Source organism: Vulpes vulpes, chromosome 4, assembly GCF_048418805.1.
Source record: "Vulpes vulpes isolate BD-2025 chromosome 4, VulVul3, whole genome shotgun sequence".
Lineage (NCBI taxonomy): Eukaryota > Metazoa > Chordata > Mammalia > Carnivora > Canidae > Vulpes > Vulpes vulpes.
This window is the reverse complement of record NC_132783.1, coordinates 28,929,852-28,952,396: the sequence shown is the minus strand read 5'-3', so window position 1 is coordinate 28,952,396 and position 22,545 is coordinate 28,929,852.

The following is a 22,545-nucleotide window of genomic DNA, read 5'->3' as shown; positions in this document are numbered from 1 at the left end:
TCAAACTTTTGAACATACGGAATACTATTATAAGAACTTTTATTGTCCTTTACACTAATTTCAACATTTGTGTTATTCTTGGTCATTTTAATTTGACTGACTCCCTCCACATCATGAATTACATTGTCCTACTTCTTGGCATATTTAATAATTTTTATTGCATTTTAAAATCCATAATATTAGCATTTTAGTCATTTTAAAGCAGAGATTTCAAGTGGCAAAACTTCTCTGTTATCCCTTTTACCTTTTAGAATATTGAAGTGCATGTCTCTTTAAATTTCTCTTAAATTACAAGTAACCATCTTACCCATCAAAATTAAAACCCCCATATTTCTAAAAAAAAGTAATAAGTTTTGGAAATAATTTTTGATCACTAAGGAATATTATGATGCAAATTTAAGTAGATAACTGACAGTATATGAACTTTATCAAGTACTCTATATAATTAAATTTAAGATTAACTTCTTTCTTGATTTCTTATATATTATTGTTAGTTGTTAGCGTATTTCTCCTTATGTTTTTCTTTTTAAATTGTACTTTTGTTGCCATTAAGTAGCATTATAAAATATCGCAGCATGATTGCATGATTTTTATTATTTCAAAAACTGCATATTATTTAAAAACAAAAGTCTTTCTAAAGGTTTTAGGCTCTAAAGTAAAATTTTGTGTGTGTCATTTCTTATACAGAGTAGGTTTAAGGGGGGGTGTACCCAAAGAACTATCAGCTGAAATTTGCTTTTCATACTAATGTGGCTTTTGAAGATAATTATATAAAATATTCCATAATTTGAGTTTAACTTGAAACACTAATTTTAGGAGATAAAAAGATCTGAACTAACTGTTTTAGTTTCAAAGAACACCATATGCAAATCAAGTGTTACATGTGCAAACACTTCTTCACAACAAGTAACACCATCACTCATATTTACCACTTTCCAGCATGTAGATTAAAGAAATTCTGTTGGGTAAGACACTGTTATTCTTCAAGGAAATGTCATGACAGCCAATTTGAAATGAGAATAATCTGAGAAGGAAATAAAACAACTTTGTAAGGGATATCTTACTTACACTGTAGCACAAACTGTCTAGTTATTCACTGAACCCATGTCCGTTTCCTTAGACAAACTAGCTATACCTTCCTTGCTGTGAAGCGTAAGCATATGAGTGATGTTTGGCCAATTAAATGCAGGAGGAAGGGATGGGCTATACTTTGGGGGTGTTGTTTATAAAAATCTCTTGTGTAAATCTTTATATTTTATCTTATTTTCTAGGTAGATGTAGATCCTCACACTCTAATGAAAACCACAGGTTGGATATGTCAGCACTTCCATACAACTGTGTCCCAGCTGGCTGGATCTTTACTGAAGCAAAAAGAAACCTACATTGTCCTACATATGGGGAAAGTAGAGTTGTACACGGCAGATGTTTCAGGGAGTTCTCTTCAGATTACCTGGAAAACATAAAAATAGGAAGTGAGATTTCCATCCCATTAAGATTAGCTGCCCTGAACTCTGTTTTCCACAGAATCAAGGGGAGGTGTTACACAAAATTCCAGCTTCGTCTCAGAAACTTGTTCCCAGCATCTCTGTAAACAGTTGGATCCAAGAAAAAAAATTTGTTCTTTACTGGTAGGGCTAATATCAAGCTCACCCCATATAAATGGGAAAGCTGAAGATGAGATCCTTTACAAGGAACAAAGCCTGACAGTACATTCATCTGAGTCCTGGCCCAAGCATGCCTTCTTGCAGGATGACTAGAGGATGATACATTCAGCCACTGACCCTTCTGCCCAAGAGTATCAGCCTGTGAGAAATGATGCTAGGGTTTAGACAAAGCCATTTTTTGACATTGTGCCCCTGTGGTTTCAGTCTTTATAACGGCATTGCCTTTAACAATACATTGTGATGAGAAGAAATCATTTTTTCTGTCAGTCACTCAGCAGAGTGGTTTGGAGTGTACATAATTCATTGTTTATACGAATTATGATTTTCTTTTTGTTACCAATTTCTTATATTTATACTTATATTTATAGGTATTTTGCATGCAAGCATTGCATTTCTATGTTTTTGACTTTTTATTGATTTTAGAAGAGAAAATTGTTTTACTTGAATATATCAAATATTCTAAAGATTAAAAAATGTATCAAATGCTCCCAATTGTATAATTCATTGTTACATGCATATTACTTACATGTAACATTTATTAGCTCCAAAACATGAATAAGCTATAAGATAGGTAACTCAAATATGCAAACAGGAAATAAGGGATATATAAAGGTCAAAAGTAGATCTCAGACTAAATAAGAAGGAAACACATTAAATAAATATTGTGGATTAAATTATTTTGTCATACATTGTCAAAAATAACCACAGACCTAAAAAAAAGTCATTCTTTTCAATTCTCTTATATTTAAGTGACATATATACCTAGTTTCAATCCACTTACACATTTTTAAGGATTTTTTTTTTCTTGCATCATGGGGCTCCAGGCAGTACCTTAATGTAGGTGGAAAAGCTAACCACTTTCTCATTTTCCCAAATTAGTTTGACCTATTTCTCAACCTAAATTTCTATTTATTATTAAAAATGATGCAGATATTTCAAAAATGCCTCAAAGCTTGGGATGCAGGGCTGGAGGATCCATCAGGTTCAACTCACCTTATATCCACTCCCATTCTCTGAGCACAGCTTCCACCAGGCTCCTAGTCTGCTTTTCCCCTGTGTTGCACTCTACCCACTTTTCACCTATTTCTTTCATGAGATCCAAAGGAAATTTTTCCTTTTCTCAAAATCATAGTAACTAGTTTCTGTAACTATGTATGTGTGCACAGATGTGTGTGTATTGCATGTGTGTGCACACATTTCTCTATAGAGACAAAGGAAAGAATGAATACTGAACATAAAGGATCATAGCAAATCTGAAGGTTTGAGAACTCAGAGGAAAAATTTAGGGTATTTCTGTACTTTGTGTTCAATGAGGACATGAGTAAAGATTAAAATAAGCCCTTGTGATACATAAGAGTTTTTCTGTAAGAAATGCACACTTATTTTTTTGATATCTTATTTAAATGCTACTTCTTTCATTTTAAGCACAGGAAAAAGAAAATATATTAATTTATAGCAGGGAAAAAAGTTAACTGAGCCAGAAAAAAAGATATGTATTTATAAATTTCCTATTAAGCTGGAAAGCATGGTATTAAACATTTTTAAGGTCAAAGCACATATTGAAAAAAAGCCACTGCAAATTTTTCTTCTTTGCTCTTATTATCTCATGCAACCTTAAAATGAATGACTCAGAAAAAAACTATTTTATGTGCTTACTCTTCATTATAGATGATCCTTTTTTCCATGCTTGCCCAGCATTGAGAAATATCTCAAAAATAATTCATTTTACAAGAAATCAATGTTTCCAGATTGGCCATTTTTTAAAGTGGAAAAAATTTCCCACAATCATCAAAGAAAGAAATCACCAAGGAGCAAATATTCAATTATTCATCACTTTAAAAGTTTTAAGCACAAAATATTAGTCTTAGCATTTCCATATAACGCCATTGATTACTTATAGCAAAGTCCAACTCACTTTTGGAGTACTATAAAGACTGAAAAAAGTCTTGTCAGAACAACATTTATTTTCATTGAGTAGCTGTCACTATGTAGTTCTGCAATCACTTTAGTGTATGGAGAATAAACATTTAAGCTAAAAATGTGTATTAGTTTTCCATTGCCACCATAACAAATTACCACAAAGTTGACAGTTTAAAACCACACAGTCCCATAGAGTTAGGATTCTATCAAGATGCAGCTGGTCCTCTACTCAGGGCCTCCGAGGGCCAAAGTCAAGGTGTCCATGGCCAGAGCTCTTATCTAGAGGCCCTCGAGGATTTTTCTTCTGGCTCCTGCAGGTTGTAGGCAAGCTTCAATTATTCCTTGTGGTTCCCCATTTCCTTGTGGTAGTAGGAAGTACGTTGTACTGAGCTCCCCATTTCCTTGCGGATTGCCAGCAGGGGCTGCCAGCTTCTTTCAGCTATTTTTGGCCACCTGCTTTTCTTGTCACTTTGTCCCTTCCTTAAACCAGCAACAGCACTAATGTCACCTCTAATCTCTCATTTCTCCTCTGCTGCCTTTTTTCTGCCTCCAGCTGGAGAAAATTTTCTGCTTTTAAGAGCTCATGTGGTAAGACTGTACCATATTTGATAACTCAGGACAATCTTTCAAAACTAAGGCAGATGATCCTAAATACAAATGTTTTTGCTTTTTAGTATTATATATTCACACACTGCAAAGATTACATAAAGATCTTTGAGGGATCTTCCTACCTACTACAGAATGTTAAATTTAATATTTAGAAACATTTTAGTAATTGCTTCTATAGTCTAAGTGAACAGTCTAGTTAAGAAATTGTTCCCTAGTTTTATAATAAAAACCTTCCTATAGAGTGTTTCAAGTTTCCCAATGAAGGTTTGAAAATAATACATATGCCATATTAATTATAATATTTTAATAGCTCTTATTGGGCCATGGTCACTTATGAAGAGCAACTCTTCTGTCAGACATTTGTTTATGGGTTGTTTCTCCTGGACAATGTTGCCCTAGTGGGATGCCTGGGTGGCTCAGCTGTTGAACACATCTGCCTTTGGCTCAGGTCGTGATCCTGGGGTCCTGGGATCGAGTCCCACGTCGGGCTCCCTGAATGGAGCATGCTTATCCCTCTGCTCGTGTCTCTGCCTCTCTCTCCCTGTCTCTCATGAATAAATAAATAAAACCCTTAAGAAAAAAAGAAAAAAAGCAATGTTACCTTAACTTGAATTCTTCTAATTCTTTCTCCTGTCCTGGGGAAGCATTACATGGATTAATCCAACTTCTTATCTGATAAGGAAAGTACATATGATAAGGAAAATACATATTTAAAATTTTTGATAGCACATAAGCATCATTATTAAAGGTTTTAACAGCAATGTTAAAAATCTCCTGACTCCATTTTATCTCTACCCCTGCTGCTCCATTAAGATTTTTAAGGTTTTGGCCAAGATCCTGTTAGAAGCACATCTTTCATCACAACCTGACACAGGCAAATATAAGTACTCAGAAATACTCATATCATGTACATATGTAACTGAAACACACATTGCCAAAAGTAATGCTTTTCCTACTTTTATTAATTTTTTATTTTTTAAAAGATTTATTTATTTATTTATGATAGGCAGAGAGAGAGAGAGAGAGAGGCAGAGACACAGGTGGAGGGAGAAGCAGGCTCCATGCCAGGACCCGATGCGGGACTCCATCCCAGGACTCCAGGATCGTGCCCTGGGCCAAAGGCAGGTGCTAAACTGCTGAGCCACCCAGGGATCCCTGCTTTTCCTACTTTTAATATGTAATGTACATTCACTCATTTTCTTTTTGGTTTTATTCTATTTTACTGCATTTTATTTCACTAAAAATTTTCAAACGGATTAAACTGATTTCATGACATACTAATAAATAGGTAACTACCTGTAGTTTGAAGGGGAAAAAAAAAAAAACATCTTCCTTGAAAGACTCCAGGCAGGGCAGCCTGGGTGGCTCAGCGGTTTGAGCGCCTGCCTTCATCCCAGGGCATGATCCTGGAATCCTGGGATAGAGTCCTACGTCGGGCTCCCTGCATGGAGCCTGCTTCTCCCTCTGCCTGTGTTTCTGCATCTCTGCCTCTCTGTCTCTCTGTCTCTCTGTCTCTCTCTCTGTGTGTGTGTGTCTATCATGAATAAATAAATAAAATCTTAAAAAAAAAAAAAAAGAAAGACTCCAGGCAGGCTAAGATATATTCTATTAACTGCTCTCTATTGAAGTGATGATTTTTCAGTAGTTCTCACAGAATGGAATATGGAAATAGAATTTACGTTTCAGGGCAGCCCGGGTGGCTCAGCAGTTTAGCGACGCCTTCAGCCCAGGGCCTGATCCTGGAGACCCTGGATTGAGTCCCACGGCGGGCTCCCTGCATGGAGCCTGCTTCTCCCTCTGCCTGTGTCTCTGCCTCTCTCTCTCTCTCTGAGTCTCTCGTGAATAAACAAATAAAATCTTTTTAAAAAATTTTACCTTTCAAAACTGGAGATTTCTCCTCTCTTCTGAGCTAATTTTCCAAGAATCACTAATCTCTGCCAGTGTAGCAACATAGGCAGAATCCCTCAACATCTTTATGCTAATTAGACACCAAAGGTTCTTGGCTCCCTTAAGACCCTCCCCACAAAGGACTGTTTATTCCTGTATCAATAGGTGCTAAAGCAATGAGCTGTTTCATCCTTACATAGCATGAACTGCTATTCCCTTTACTCTTAATACAGCTGCATTTGCACTGCCATCAGCCCCAAGTGTGCTGATAACCCAGTTCAGATTAACCCAGTGTCCCTCAGGGCCACTTGCCTGAAATTCACTCCAGGGACCCAATTTTCCTATCAGCCAGAAACCTGGACTCTTTAACTTAAATAAGAAATGTCACTCATATGGGAAGCATAAAAAATGATGAAAGGGATTATAGGGGAAAGGAGAGAAAATGAGTGGGAAAAATCAGAGAGGGTAACAAAACATGAGAGACTCCTAATTCTAGGAAACGAACATCCGGTAGTGGAAAAGGAGGTGGGTGGCGGGGGATGGGGTAACTAGGTAATGAGCACTGAGGGGGGCACTTAATGGGATGAACACTGGGTATTATACTATATGTTGGCAAATCAAACTCCAATAAAAATATACATAAAGAAAAAAGAAATGAATTTACTGGGGCACCTGAGTGGTGCAGTCCTTCAAGCATCAGTCTTGGTTTCCGTCAAGTCATGATCTCAAGCTCCTAGGATCCAGCCCCACATGGATTTGGGTGCTCAGTGCAGTCCGCTGGAGATCATCTCTCCCTCTCTCTCTGCCCCTGTTACTAATACTATGGGTGCCCTCTCTCTCTCTCTCTCTCTCTCTCTCTGAAGTAAATCAACAAATCTTTAAAAAAAAAAATTACTGGGAACAATGTAGATGACTCAGAATCAAGAGGAAAATTTAGCAATCTGGTTTAGAAAGTGAGAAAGAACCAAAGGAAACCAATTTACCTGCACCCCAACCAATGCCACGCCGAAGATCCTAGGACAGGGGCTACTGCTGTCACCGCGGGTGCCACCTCCACGAGGTGGAGCGACAGCCGCAGGTGGTCGAGGAACCATCCTCCCCTGGCCTGCTTTCTTGAACCCTGCTGGAGTCCGTGTTGTCCCAAGTACAATAAGGCTCAGATCCTGTGCAGTGACATACTGCTTGATGTTTATTTTATTTGAAGCAATTGCTATTTTCTTAATTACACTTTTTTTTTCTTACATAATTCTTCTGAAATATAATCCTTTGCCTAGTCTTTTTTTTTTTTAAGATTTTATTTATTTATTCATGAGAGACACAGAGAGAGTGGGGGGGTGGGGGTGGGCAGAGACACAGGGAGAAGCAGACTCCAGGCAGGGAGCCTGATGAGGGACTCGATCCCAGGTCCCCAGGATCAGGCCCTGGGCTGAAGGCAGTGCTAAACCGCTGAGCTACCCGGGCTGCCCTTGCCTAGTCTTTATTACAGTCCTCTCTCCCCCCACCTCTCTCTTGGTTAGGATGCATTGTTTTCATGTTAGTCACAATTTACCTTCAAAATGAAAAGGGTGCCAACAAAACTGAGAAGTGTGGAAATGGGGTAGAGGAGTGAGCTGGGGAGCAGAACACTTGGCGAATTTCTCACTGACTCTGCTATAAACTCAACCTCTTTGTTTTCAGGACTCCACAATGACATCTCAGATTTCATATGCTTGTATGATTTGATAAATTAGAATTTAAATATTTCTCTTTTCCCTTAAATGTGATTATCAATGACAAAATCCAAATGCCTCTTACTGTCTCTCCTTTCATCTCGTGACCACCAATGTGCAGCCAGCTTGTCATTCTAGCATCGTTCTGACCTTTTCTACATTTTCCCTCACTCTTAAAAATGTGAGGATAATATTTGCCAGAATATCCTGCAGTTGGTTTCCAGTTAGCTTGCTCTTAAAGAGAGATGCTCACAAAAGCTTCCAAAGGCAGGAAGGATAAAGCCATTTTTCCCCTCTGGCAGTAGCAGATGTGCAGGCTGACAGCAGAGGTGCGGTTTGCAGTGGCTTCTAGGCATTCGCTGGTGAATCGCCTGCTGAGGTGCTGCACCCAGCCAAGATCATTAGCAGCATTTTTTTTTATGATTGATACATGTAAGAAATTAGACATCATTAACAATTTAATCTTCAAATATGATCAATAATATGAAGAAGAAAACTGTTAAATAACCATTATTCAACTTCATAATTGCCTAGCTAGTTTTCTTCTCCTTCACATGTTTAGCATGGTTTACGTAGATAACGACATATGATAAAGTAAGATAACTCTTTCCATATACATTCTTAATCTAAACATTAAATATTACCTCAAGTGTAATATGAAATAATTTTTTTAAAGATTGTATTTATTTATTCATGAGAGACACACAGAGAGGCACAGACCCAGGCAGAGGGAGAAGCAGGCTTCTGGGGAGGAGCCCCATGCAAGACTCGATTCCCTGAACCACCGGATCTCTCCCTGAGTCAAAGCAGACACTCAACCACTGAGCCACCCAGGTGCCCCAAAATAAAATATGTTTAAAGAATGTATAGGGAGCTCAGTCTGCTCAGTGTCTGAGTTCAGCTCAGGTCATAAACTCGCAGTTCTGGGATCAAGCCCAAGGAGTCTCCTTGTCCTCTCCCTCTGCCTCTCCCCCCCCCCCCCCACTTGTGCTCTGTCTTTTATGTAGATAAAAATCTATTAAAAAATAAAGAATGTTATTGTGGCCATTGCTGATAGAAACATCGGGGTGCAGGTATCCCGACGTTTCATTGCATCTGAATCTTTGGGGTAAATCCCCAACAGTGCAATTGCTGGGTCGTAGGGCAGGTCTATTTTTAACTCTTTGAGGAACCTCCACACAGTTTTCCAGAGTGGCTGCACCAGTTCACATTCCCACCAACAATGTAAGAGGGTTCCCTTTTCTCCGCATCCTCTCCAACATTTGTTGTTTCCTGCCTTGTTAATTTTCCCCATTCTCACTGGTGTGAGGTGGTATCTCATTGTGGTTTTGATTTGTATTTCCCTGATGGCAAGTGATGCAGAGCATTTTCTCATGTGCTTGTTGGCCATGTCCATGTCTTCCTCTGTGAGATTTCTCTTCATGTCTTTTGCCCATTTCAGGATTGGATTGTTTGTTTCTTTGGTGTTGAGTTTAATAAGTTCTTTATAGATTTTGGAAACTAGCCCTTTATCTGATATGTCATTTGCAAATATCTTCTCCCATTCTGTAGGTTGTCTTTTAGTTTTGTTGACTGTATCCTTTGCTGTGCAAAAGCTTCTTATCTTGATGAAGTCCCAATAGTTCATTTTTGCTTTTGTTTCTTTTGCCTTTGGGGATGTATCTTGCAAGAAGTTACTGTGGCCAAGTTCAAAAAGGGTGTTGCCTGTGTTCTCCTCTAGGATTTTGATGGAATCTTGTCTCACATTTAGATCTCTCATCCATTTTGAGTTTATCTTTGTGTATGGTGAAAGAGAGTGGTCCAGTTTCATTCTTCTGCATGTGGATGTCCAATTTTCCCAGCACCATTTATTGAAGAGACTGGCTTTCTTCCAGTGGGTGTCCATCGAAAGATGAATGGATAAAGAAGATGTGGTTTATGTATACAATGGAATATTACTCAGCAATTAGAAATGACAAATACCCACCATTTGCTTCAACGTGGATGGAACTGGAGGGTATTATGCTGAGTGAAATAAGTCAATCGGAGAAGGACAAACAGTGTATGTTCTCATTCATTTGGGGAATATAAATAATAGTGATAGGGAATATAAAGGAAGGGAAAAGAAATGTTGGGAAATATCAGGAAGGGAGACAGAACATAAAGACTCCTAACTCGGGGAAACGAACTAGGGGTGGTGGAAGGGGAGGAGGGCGGGTGTTAGAGGGGAATGGGTGACGGGCACTGAGGTGGACACTTGACGGGATGAGCACTGGGTGTTTTTCTGTATGTTGGTAAATTGAACACCAATGAAAATTAATTAAAAATAAAAAAAAATAAAGAATGTATAGAGTTCTGATACATTCTTTATTATTCACTTATAAATTTCAATTTGGCAGTCTTCAAATGGATGAAATACAGAATTTTAGATTTCCAGTATTAGTTGAAACTCAAATGATGCTAATATGAACTAAGGTTGGCAGCAATTTAAAATCAATAGAACAGAGGCAACCCAGGTGGCTCAGCAGTTTATCCTGCCTTCAGCCCAAGGAGGGATCCTGGAGATTCCGGATGGAGGTCCGTGTTGGGCTCCCTGCAAGGAGCCTGCTTCTCCCTCTGCCTGTGTCTCTGTCTCTGTGTCTCTCTCTCTCTCATGAATAAATAAATACAATCTTTAAAAAATAAAATAAAATCGATAGAACAAACGAACAAACCAACCAACCAAAAACAGACTTATAAATGCAGAAAACAAACTGGTGATTGCCAGAGGGGAGGGAGCTTGTGAAGGAAGGGAAAAATAGATGATGGGGATAAGAGGTACAAAATTCCATTTAAAAGATAAATAGCAGAGATGAAAAGTATAGCATAGAGAATGTAGTCAATAATACTGTAACAATTTTGTATGGTGATTGCACTTACTATGGTGAGCATGGCATAATATAGAATTATCAAATCACTATGCTGTACACCTGAACCTAATATAACATTGTATGTCAAGTATACTTCAATAATAATAATAATCCTACCTAGGATAAGAAATAGAAAGCTTGATCCATAAATTTAGAGGTTGTTTTTACATAATAGCAAGACATTCCAACAATTAAGCCAATTCAATAAAAATCAGAAAAAAAGATTTTGATTCACTGAGAAAAATAAAAAATTAAATAAAAATCAATAGAGAACACTAACATCCCCAAATCTATTATTTGGAGACTACATTTTTCAATGTGTTTCAGTTAACATTTGTGAAAATATATTTGTGACTTAGCTTATAAATTCTATGAGGAAACATAATTTATAATTTACCTCAAGTCTATGAATAGTTAAAACCTAAGATATGGGGTAGCCCTGGTGGCGCAGCGGTTTAGCGCGCCTGCAGCCCAGGGTGTGATCTTGAAGACCCGGGATCGAGTTCCACGTCAGGCTCCCTGCATGGAGCCTGCTTCTCCCTCTGCCTGTCTCTGCCTCTCTCTCTCTCTGTCTCTCATGAATAAATAAATAAAATATTTAAAAAATAAATAAATAAAACCTAAGATATAAGTAAACTACTAGTGAGACTGATGTTAAATTTAGATGAGGCAATTTCTTTCTAGTAAAATTTATATCATAGTCACATAACTTGCTAGAATAGACTTTAATTCAAAATCTGGGAAATAAGTGATATCTTTAAAGAAAAATATCCTTAAACTTTGCTGTTATTTCATGCTGCTACCATGTTAAAAGAAAGGAAAACATAACCTTTTTGTCTTCTTTTTCTGTATAGAGTTATGTGAAAAACATTATAATGTAATCACTAAAGGCTGTGACTATTTTTTATTATGAAAAAAACAATAAATAATATGCCTTATATTTCATAAACTCAATTTTCCAATGATGAACAAAAAGAACGTAAAACTAACTATAAAATATAAATTCAGATTAATTGCACATGACTTTAAAATTCCCTTCTTATAGAAATATATACAGCAGTTGATTACTGCTGCCTTATATCATTATGTTTGCTAATATAGTTCCATTCTTCTGTAAAGTTCTGATGTCATTGAGACAGTCCTTGGGGTATGAAAGTGAATTGAAATCCAATATCACTGTGAAATATATTTTCAAACTTAGAGTTGCATTTTTCCTTAGAAACACTGAAAATATTAAGGCAGATCCAAAGGGATATCTTTTAGGCTTTGATAAACATAATGCTTGGTAACTTAAAGAACACTTTAGTTTTAATTTAGCCTCATTTCTAAATAATATCTGTAATTTTTTACTTTTATTTTTCATAAATTTTCATGTACTAGAACCAAACATACTTCATGTGAAAATGCAGTAATGCAGTAATAGTAATAATTATTAGTAATACTAATTATAAGTAATACCTCCTATCTTAAAAGGCCTTCCCAATGACATCATGGGCTCATATCTTTGTATCTCTAGTGTGCGTGCTAGTTTCACAAAAAAATTAATCAAATAAAGGAAAGAATGAAAAAAATCCCTCAATTATTTCATCCATTTCACCAGGTTTGTGTTTACACATGGACAGCAAGTCCATGCAAATAACTTCCAAATTTATCCTTTAGATTTTGCCTTGTATATGAAGATGTTTATTCCATATATGAAATTCATTGCTCATATTATGATGGACAAAGTTCCTCTTATTTCTTCAGTAATTTGCTATCTGCCTGTAGCCCAGCACCACATAAACTGCAAACTGCAAATGCTTTTACCCAAAGCAATTTTGATCAGATTCCCCATAACCCCACATCACTGATTGAATGATGCATTCTTTTTTGCTTTGTTTTATTTTGTTTTTATTCAAGGCCCTTTATGAAAATGAGACAACATATCTTTTCAGCCTTTTCCTCCTTTCTCCTATTATACCTTTTGTCCAGTCAAAAAAAAAAAAGCTAATACAACTGCCTGAAACCATACATTGGGCTTTGCTTGTTTTCCCTCCATGCATTTAACTAATACCTCTTCTGGGATTTGACACTCCATCCATCCTAAGGAATCAAAATTTTCCTTGACAATTTTTCAACACTGACGTCAAATATTACTTACTTCTCATATTTTTTCCCTCAATTATTCTCTTTCTCTTTGAAGTATGTAAGACATGTGCCAATCTTTTCTATGCTACATCATTCACTTTAACTTTTTTATGGTACACTTATTTTGTATTATAAATATTTATTAATATTATATTGAGAGCTTTTATGATCTACAAAAGATAGGATACCCTGTAAAAAGTAGTATTTAAATGTTTGTAAAATTTAATGCACTTAAGATAATTATCTTTTTTTTTTAAGATTTTATTTATTCATTCATGAGAGACACAGAGAGAGAGGCATAGACACAGGCAGAGGGAGAAGCAGGCTCCATGCAGGGATCCCGATGTGGGGCTCCATCCCGGAATTCCGGATCATGCCCTGAACCGAAGGCAGACGCTCAATTGCTGAGCCACCCAGGCGTCCCGAGAATTATCCTTTTTGTTGTGAATCATGATAATGATTCTTGTTTTTTATCTAGTCATGTAAAAGAATAAATATATATCTCTAGGTACGTGCAAATGGCTGAAAAATAATTGCATCAGATCAGCACAGACACCATTGTCTCACACTTATGGGATTATAATTTGAATACTTACAGAGAATACGTGCAGAATGAAACAGAGATAGACATCAAACCAAAATCATTATTGTAAACTTTTTCACTCCTAGCTTCTCTTATTTTGTTTTTGTTTTCCTTTTAAATGAATGTGACTAAGATATTTCAAATTACTTAGATGCAAAAATTACAATAATCTGTCAGCTTTCTCTCCTTGTTCCTTACATGTAGTTCTTCACACGGATATTACCTGCAATTTAAGTTACTTCTGTAATGAATTGTAGAATATTCATTTTGAAGATTCTGCTTAAATGCACACTATCCCTTTGGGGGAGTACAAAACTAGGACCCCTATGTGAAAGGATTAAAAGGAGATTACTTTGGAGTGGAAAAATTAGAAAATACCTCTCTCCTTCTGATAAATGCTATCTGAAAGTAGGGTTTATCGATTAGTACATAGAAGATCAGCTGAATTTCAGCCCTTACTTGCCCTCATCCAGTTGCCTTGCACAAGCCACAACTTGGACAACTGTGCAGAGCATTCCTACTTAACATGAGACCTCCTTCCCATTCCTATTATTATCCTTCAAGCTTACTACTACAATAGAGTTATCATTACCACTGGAGTAGTTTTTTCCCCGACCTCGAGTTATCACTGTATGTTTTCCTTTTTTCATTGCAAGACTTTGTGGATATGGTTCTCAGGTCTCTTCAGGGGTCTAAATTAGTTTTGCTTTATCATTCTTTTTGTTTTATTCTGTCTGCCTCCCTTGTTCCTGCATTTTACTGTGCAGCCTTTCTTCATTCCACCCTTTATTTTAGTACATGTTCTATTCTCAAAACTATTTTTAGTTTTCAAACATTGACATGGAGATATTTTTAAGGGATGGTCTATTCATCACATTTCTACTTGTTATTAGGGGCTGGTGGCTTATTTGTGTGACTTTCAAATTCTCTCCATTGAGAGCTTAGTGGAGCATGTATGATAGATTTTCAAGCTGAGAGGACTTGTTTTTCTTTCTCTAAATTAATTCCCCAGATCTCTGCTGCCCAATACAGTAGCTACTAAAAGCATGTGATATTTAAATTAACTTAAATGCATTGAATTAAATTAAAGCACTAGTTCTTTAGTCACATTGGCCTTATTCCAAGTGCTCAGGACAGCACACATATAGTACATTTCCATCTTTGCTTATGTTCTGTTGGACAGCTCCGCCCTGGTACAAATTTAAAAAGCCTACATACATTTTCAACTACATTTCATAAGGCAATTATCATGTAATTTTGTCACTAAGGCTGTCCATTTCAGTGCTGCGTCCTATAGGATTCATAAGTTGTCTGATGAACCAGTCCTTAAGTAACGACTTGCTGTTTTCTGTAGAAGGAGTTCACCACTTCCCAAGAGAAAGATAATATCAATTCCTCTGATCTGATATAAATACAGCTTCAGATAAGAGCAAATGATATCCTTATAATTTAGCAATTATAAAAGCTGTGGGTGAATTTGTGTCTGGAGAAAAATAGAGAGATACAACAGTATGGATACAGATGACTTTAAAAAGTTTGTTTGCATCTGGTCAATGAAAATTGTTATTTTCTTACCTCTCTGTAAATATACTAGTGTAGCTCAAATTAATATACCAGACTATACCCTATATTAACACAGCAGAGACAGGCTATGACAAGTTATTTTGATTATGATAATTAAGATTTGATAAATTTAGAGCTAACCTAGGCAGAGCTGCTAATCATTTACAGAGGAGTTTGACATATGTCATTTTATTCCCACTAAAATATGTTATTATAATTTTGTCTTTGTATGCATGTGGAAATTGAGGTTTAGATAGTTAAAGTAATTGCATGAAGATTATATACATAATATGAAGACAATTAAACACAGTGCTCTCTGCAAATCCAAATTGCATTATACAATTTTATTTATATTATCCATTCCTTTTAATGGCTTTTATTTCTTTATTGATTTAAATCATCCTTGGATGTAAGAAAGCCACCTGTAGAAATGGTGCAGCCACTCTGGAAAACTGTGTGGAGGTTCTTCAAAGAGTTAAAAATAGACCTGCCCTACGACCCAGCAATTGCACTGTTGGGGATTTACCCCAAAGATACAGATGCAGTGAAACGCCGGGAGACCTGCACCCCAATGTTTCTAGCAGCAATGTCCACAATAGCCAAACTGTGGAAGGAGCCTCGGTGTCCATGGAAAGATGAATGGATAAAGAAGATGTGGTTTATGTGTACAATGGAATATTACTCAGCCATTAGAAACGACAGATACCCACCATTTGCTTCGACATGGATGGAACTGGAGGGTATTATGCTGAGTGAAGTAAGTCAATCGGAGAAGGACAAACATTATATGTTTTCATTCATTTGGGTAATATAAATAATATTGAAAGGGAATATGAGGGAAGGGAAAGGAAATGTGTGGGAAATGTCAGAAAGGGAGACAGAACATAAAGACTCCAACTCTGGGAAATGAACTAGGAGTGGTGGAAGGGGAGGTGGGCGAGGGGTGGGGGTGAATGGGTGACGGGCACTGAGGGGAGCACTTGACGGGATGAGCACTGGGTGTTATTCTGTATGTTGGCAAATTGAACACCAATAAAAAATAAATTTATTATAAAAAAAAGAAAGCCACCTGTATTGAAATACGTTTCTTATATTCTACAATATTTGCAATGCAAAATGAGAAAATTTTTTGCTCAATATTTTATTATCATCAAAGCCAAGAGATTCAGATAATATTTTATCATAGAACTTTACATAAATTTATGGTAAATCATTCATTCATTGAACAAGCAACTAGGCACTTATTATCTTCCATTACTAATCTAGTGTTTAGACATGAAAAGATGAACTGTTTACTCTCATTGACCCCCAGTAAGGTCCTACTCAATGGAGAAAAGAGCATCTACCTAGACAGAGCCAATCAATGCAATAGTATAATAGTACCACACTATAGACATAAAAAGTATATGCTGAGTGAAAAGTGTTTGATGATCATGTAGAAAGATTTTTGTGAAGCATCAACAAGGAATCTCAGGTTTACACATTGCATTTTAGGAAGGTAATACAGCATATACTAGAGCTAAGTCAAGAAATCTTTGAAATGTTCCTAACTGCAAATATTTATCTCAAAGTGAAGGTGCTAATTAAATTATCTAAAGTCAGTAGCTTAACAATAAAGACTTTTGATAGAGAATAATAGAAAATGACACTAGGAGGCATGTTATATTATGAAATATCCTTCATGGAAGTTAAGGAAAATTTTCTGTTAGCACAAAACCATTGGAGAATTTCACACAAGGAAGTGATTTGATAACATTGGTGTTTTAGCTATATTATTATAGGGCTGCATTTAGGAGAGTTTGGGGAAAGGATGTCGGGCTAGAATCACTGTGATTAGATCGAAGGGTTTTAGAAGTTATTTCTATCAAGGAAGGAGCACAGATGCTGAAAAAGAGGAAATATCCTATTTAAAAGATACTTTGAATGCTTCTTTGGAAGTTTTGGGAGTGATTTGATTCAATTCTGAGTATTACTTTATGGACTTGAACAATCACATCAATGTATTTTCAGCCACAAGTAGCAAAGGACTCTACTCAAAGTGGCTTAAACAATGAAGAAAATCGCTATCACACTGTCTATGTCCCAAGGGATGATGACTGGCTAATTCAATGACTTAATGAAGACACCAACTGCTCTGGTTCTTTCCATTTGCTTTTCTCCATAATATTTGATTTTCAGCTTCATCCTCAGGGTGGCTGCCCTCATGTCCATAGTCTCTGATTGACATTTCATGACAACACGTTCATAAAAGAAAAGGGGAAGGTGGTCTGCCAGTCTCCCTCAGACAAAGGAAACCCTTCCTATACATCTTCCAATAGATTTTTTTTTCTCCCATATCATTAACGAGAACTGTTTCATTTGTCCAGAGAGCGAATGGCACTACTATGACTGGGAAGATCAACTGGAATCTATCCCCTGAAGGGCAATCTTTTTTAAAATTTATAGATGTGGTGCCTATAAATTATTTCCCAGATCAATGATACTTTTTTCATTTTTTGAAATTATTTTGTCCTTCTTTGTTTCATTTTGTATCTTTCTTATTGCTATGTCTTTAAGTTCATTCCTATTTTTCACTCCTACCGTGTGTAATTTGCCACTAGACAAATTATCCAGATCCAAATGATCCGATGATAGTATCCAGTATACTTCCCTGCTTAGACATCAGAGATTTCACCTCTAAAAGTTTAAATTGAGTCTTTTTTATATTCTCCATGGCTCTATTTAACTTTCTGAACATATGGAATCATAATAAAAAACAGTTTTAATATCCTTATGTGTGAACATCCGCGTCCTGGTTCGGTGTTAGTTTTTATTGAATGATTATTCTCCTCATTATGGTGATATTACTCTGATTTTTTTTTTTGCATGCTAGGAAAACTTTAGTTAGATGGCAGACATTATGACGTTGACATTGTCGCTGGTGGCTATTTTTGTGCCTATAAATATTCTTGTGCTTTATTCTGAGGTGCAGTACTTGAAAATTCTTGAAAACAGTTTGATTCTTCTGGGTATTGCATTTCTTTCTGTCCGGCTGGTTTGGAGCAATGATCTAGAGCTAACTTTCCCACTACTGAGGTCAATGCTGGTTTGGAGCAATGATCTAGAGCTAACTTTCCCACTACTGAGGTCAAACCTTTGCGAGTAGTCTGCTCAGTGCCCCATGGATAGTTTGGCTTGAGGGTGATAGTATAGGCAATGTTACCTTGAAACTTTTGCCTGGTGTTTCCATGGGACTTGAGTAGTTTCCTTACATGCATTCACTGATAAATAATCTCCTGGTACTCAATTTGGAGGGCTGCAAAGCTCTCTCTGTGCAGCTCTCTTCTCTGTAGTACTCTGCCCTGAGATGCTTAGCTGCCTTGGTTTCCCTGGACTTGCAAGTCTATCTCCTCAACTCCAGGAGTCCCAATAACTCCACAGCTTGCAACAGAGCCTGGACGCTCTTTCAAGGTACTAAGGGAAGTTTTAAGGTGTGCCTCACTTATCACCTGTCTCTCAAGAACCAATGTGTCTCATTGCCTGATTTTCATTGTTTTTAAGATAGTTGATTTCTTTATTTTTCTTTTCTGTTTTCTTTTGTTTCAGCCAGGGAGGAGGGACAGATAATCCATTTCTTGTAACTCCTTCTTTACCAGAAGCAGAATCCTCCTTATTCAGTCTCTCCTTAAATTCTTTTCTACTTTCCACAGCTGTGTTGTTTTAGATGCCTCTGGGAGAATTTCTTAGACCATAACTTCTACCTCTCTAATTTTAGATTCCATACCCATTTCTAGAACTTTTACATATTTCATTTTAATGCTTTCCATTTATCTGAGAAAGTTTGCAATCTCCCCTTTATTTGCTCAATATACTAACTATATTTTAAAAGTCTTTGATAACTCCATTATTTGAAGCCCTGGTTTTAGAACATTTCTTGAATTCTGATCATGGTGTCTATTTTTGTTGAGTGCTTGATTTGGTTGATAAAATAGTATTCAGTAAACATGAAAATTCGTAAACATAATTTATGGTCTAGGATGATATTAATATTACGTTTGCTTCTTGTGGACATTTGGGGTACTAGCTATCTCAGACCATTTAAGGGATTCGAGATTTTGAAGTTGACTTTAGACCCCGCTGGGGGTAATTTCTTTCAAGTTTATTCTTGTAGCATCTAGAAGTATGAGAATACCTTTTTGGGTATCAATTAAAAGCCTGGGACACTTAATAGGAAACCCCTCTTTGGAAGCCCTAAATTAAAACTTTTCTTCCTTTAGTTTGTCTCATTTGTTCTCTATCAGGTGCAATTTTGTCCCGCCTGAGGATATTTAGCATTTACCAAGAACAATTTGGTTGTCACAACTTGGTAGAAGAAGGATGTTCATACTAGTATTCAGTGAGTGTGAACCAGGGATGCTATAAAACATTTAAATTGCACAGAAAAACAAAACATCATTCAATGCAAGATTTTACTACTACCGAGCCTGAGACACCCTTCCTAGCCCTAGCAGATTATGAAAAGTCCCATTCAGGCTCTCAGCTTCTTTTTTTTTTTTTTTTTCTTAATTAACTTTTATTGGTGTTCAATTTACCAACATACAGAAAAACACCCAGTGCTCATCCCGTCAAGTGTCCACCTCAGTGCCCGTCACCCATTCCCCTCCAACACCCGCCCTCCTCCCCTTCCACCACACCTAGTTCGTTTCCCCGAGTTAGGAGTCTTTATGTTCTGTCTCCCTTCCTGATATTTCCCAACATTTCTTTTCCCTTCCTTTATATTCCCATTCACTATTATTCATATTCCCCAAATGAATGAGAACATACACTGTTTGTCCTTCTCCGATTGACTTATTTCACTCAGCATAATACCCTCCAGTTCCATCCACGTTGAAGCAAGTGGTGGGTATTTGTCGTTTCTAATTGCTGAGTAATATTCCATTGTATACATAAACCACATCTTCTTTATCCATTCATCTTTCGATGGACACCGAAGCTCCTTCCACAGTTTGGCTATTGTGGCCATTGCTGATAGAAACATCGGGGTGCAGGTGTCCCGACGTTTCATTGCATCTGAATCTTTGGGGTAAATCCCCAACAGTGCAATTGCTGGGTCGTAGGGCAGGTCTATTTTTAACTCTTTGAGGAACCTCCACACAGTTTTCCAGAGTGGCTGCACCAGTTCCCATTCCCACCAACAGTGTAAGAGGGTTCCCTTTTCTCCGCATCCTCTCCAACATTTGTTGTTTCCTGCCTTGTTAATTTTCCCCATTCTCACTGGTGTGAGGTGGTATCTCATTGTGGTTTTGATTTGTATTTCCCTGATGGCAAGTGATGCAGAGCATTTTCTCATGTGCGTGTTGGCCATGTCCATGTCTTCCTCTGTGAGATTTCTCTTCATGTCTTTTGCCCAGTTCATGATTGGATTGTTTGTTTCTTTGGTGTTGAGTTTAATAAGTTCTTTTTTTTTTTTTTAATTAATTTTTATTGGTGTTCAATTTACCAACATACAAAAAAACACCCAGTGCTCATCCCGTCAAGTGTCCACCTCAGTGCCCGTCACCCATTCCCCTCCAACACCCGCCCTCCTCCCCCTCCACCACCCCTAGTTCGTTTCCCCGAGTTAGGAGTCTTTATGTTCTGTCTCCCTTCCTGATATTTCCCAACATTTCTTCTCCCTTCCTTTATATTCCCTTTCACTATTATTCATATTCCCCAAATGAATGATGCTGAGTTTAATAAGTTCTTTATAGATTTTGGAAACTAGCCCTTTATCTGATATGTCATTTGCAAATATCTTCTCCCATTCTGTAGGTTGTCTTTGAGTTTTGTTGACTGTATCCTTTGCTGTGCAAAAGCTTCTTATCTTGATGAAGTCCCAATAGTTCATTTTTGCTTTTGTTTCTTTTGCCTTTGGGGATGTATCTTGCAAGAAGTTACTGTGGCCAAGTTCAAAGAGGGTGTTGCCTGTGTTCTCCTCTAGGATTTTGATGGAATCTTGTCTCACATTTAGATCTCTCATCCATTTTGAGTTTATCTTTGTGTATGGTGAAAGAGAGTGGTCCAGTTTCATTCTTCTGCATGTGGATGTCCAATTTTCCCAGAACCATTTATTGAAGAGACTGTCTTTCTTCCAATGGATAGTCTTTCCTCCTTTATCGAATATTAGATGACCGTACATTTCAGGGTCCACTTCTGGGTTCTCTATTCTGTTCCATTGATCTATGTGTCTGTTTTTGTGCCAGTACCACACTGTCTTGATGACCACAGCTTTGTAGTCCAACCTGAAATCTGGCATTGTGATGCCCCCAGCTATGGTTTTCTTTTTTTAAAATTCCCCTGGCTATTCGGGGTCTTTTCTGATTCCACACAAATCTTAAAATAATGTGTTCTAACTCTCTGAAGAATGTCCATGGTATTTTGATAGGGATTGCATTAAACGTATAAATTGCCCTGGGTAACATTGACATTTTTACAATATTAATTCTGCCAATCCATGAGCATGGAATATTTTTCCATCTCTTTGTGTCTTCCTCAATTTCTTTCAGAAGTGTTCTATAGTTTTTAGGGTATAGATCTTTTACCTCTTTGGTTAGGTTTATTCCTAGGTATCTATGCTTTTGGGTGCAATTGTAAATGGGATTGACTCCTTAATTTCTCTTTCTTCAGTCTCATTGTTAGTGTATAGAAATGCCATTGATTTCTGGGCATTGATTTTGTATCTTGCCACGCTACCAAATTGCTGTATGAGTTCTAGCAATCTTGGGGTGGAGGCTTTTGGGTTTTCTATGTAGAGTATCATGTCATCGGCGAAGAGGGAGAGTTTGACTTCTTCTTTGCCAATTTGAATGCCTTTAATGTCTTTTTGTTGTCTGATTGCTGAGGCGAGGACTTCCAGAACTATGTTGAACAGCAGTGGTGAGAGTGGACATCCCTGTCTTGTTCCTGATCTTAGGGGAAAGGCTCCCAGTGCTTCCCCATTGAGAATGATATTTGCTGTGGGCTTTTCGTAAATGGCTTTTAAGATGACGAGGAAAGTTCCCTCTATCCCAACACTCTGAAGGGTTTTGATCAGGAATGGATGCTGTATTTTGTCAAATGCTTTCTCTGCATCTAATGAGAGTATCATATGGTTCTTGGTTTTTCTCTTGCTGATATGATGAATCACATTGATGGTTTTACGAGTGTTGAACCAGCCTTGTGTCCCGGGGATAAATCCTACTTGGTCATGGTGAATAATTTTCTTAATGTGTTGTTGGATCCTATTGGCTAGTATCTTGTTGAGAATTTTTGCATCCATGTTCATCAGGGATATTGGTCTGTAATTCTCCTTTTTGGTGGGGTCTTTGTCTGGTTTCGGAATTAAGGTGATGCTGGCCTCAAAGAACGAATTTGGAAGTACTCCATCTCTTTCTATCTTTCCAAACAGCTTTAGTAGAATAGGTATGATTTCTTCTTTAAACGTTTGATAGAATTCCCCTGGGAAGCCATCTGGCCCTGGACTCTTGTGTCTTGGGAGGTTTTTGATGACTGCTTCAATTTCCTCCCTGGTTATTGGCCTGTTCAGGTTTTCTATTTCTTCCTGCTCCAGTTTTGGTAGTTTGTGGCTTTCCAGGAAT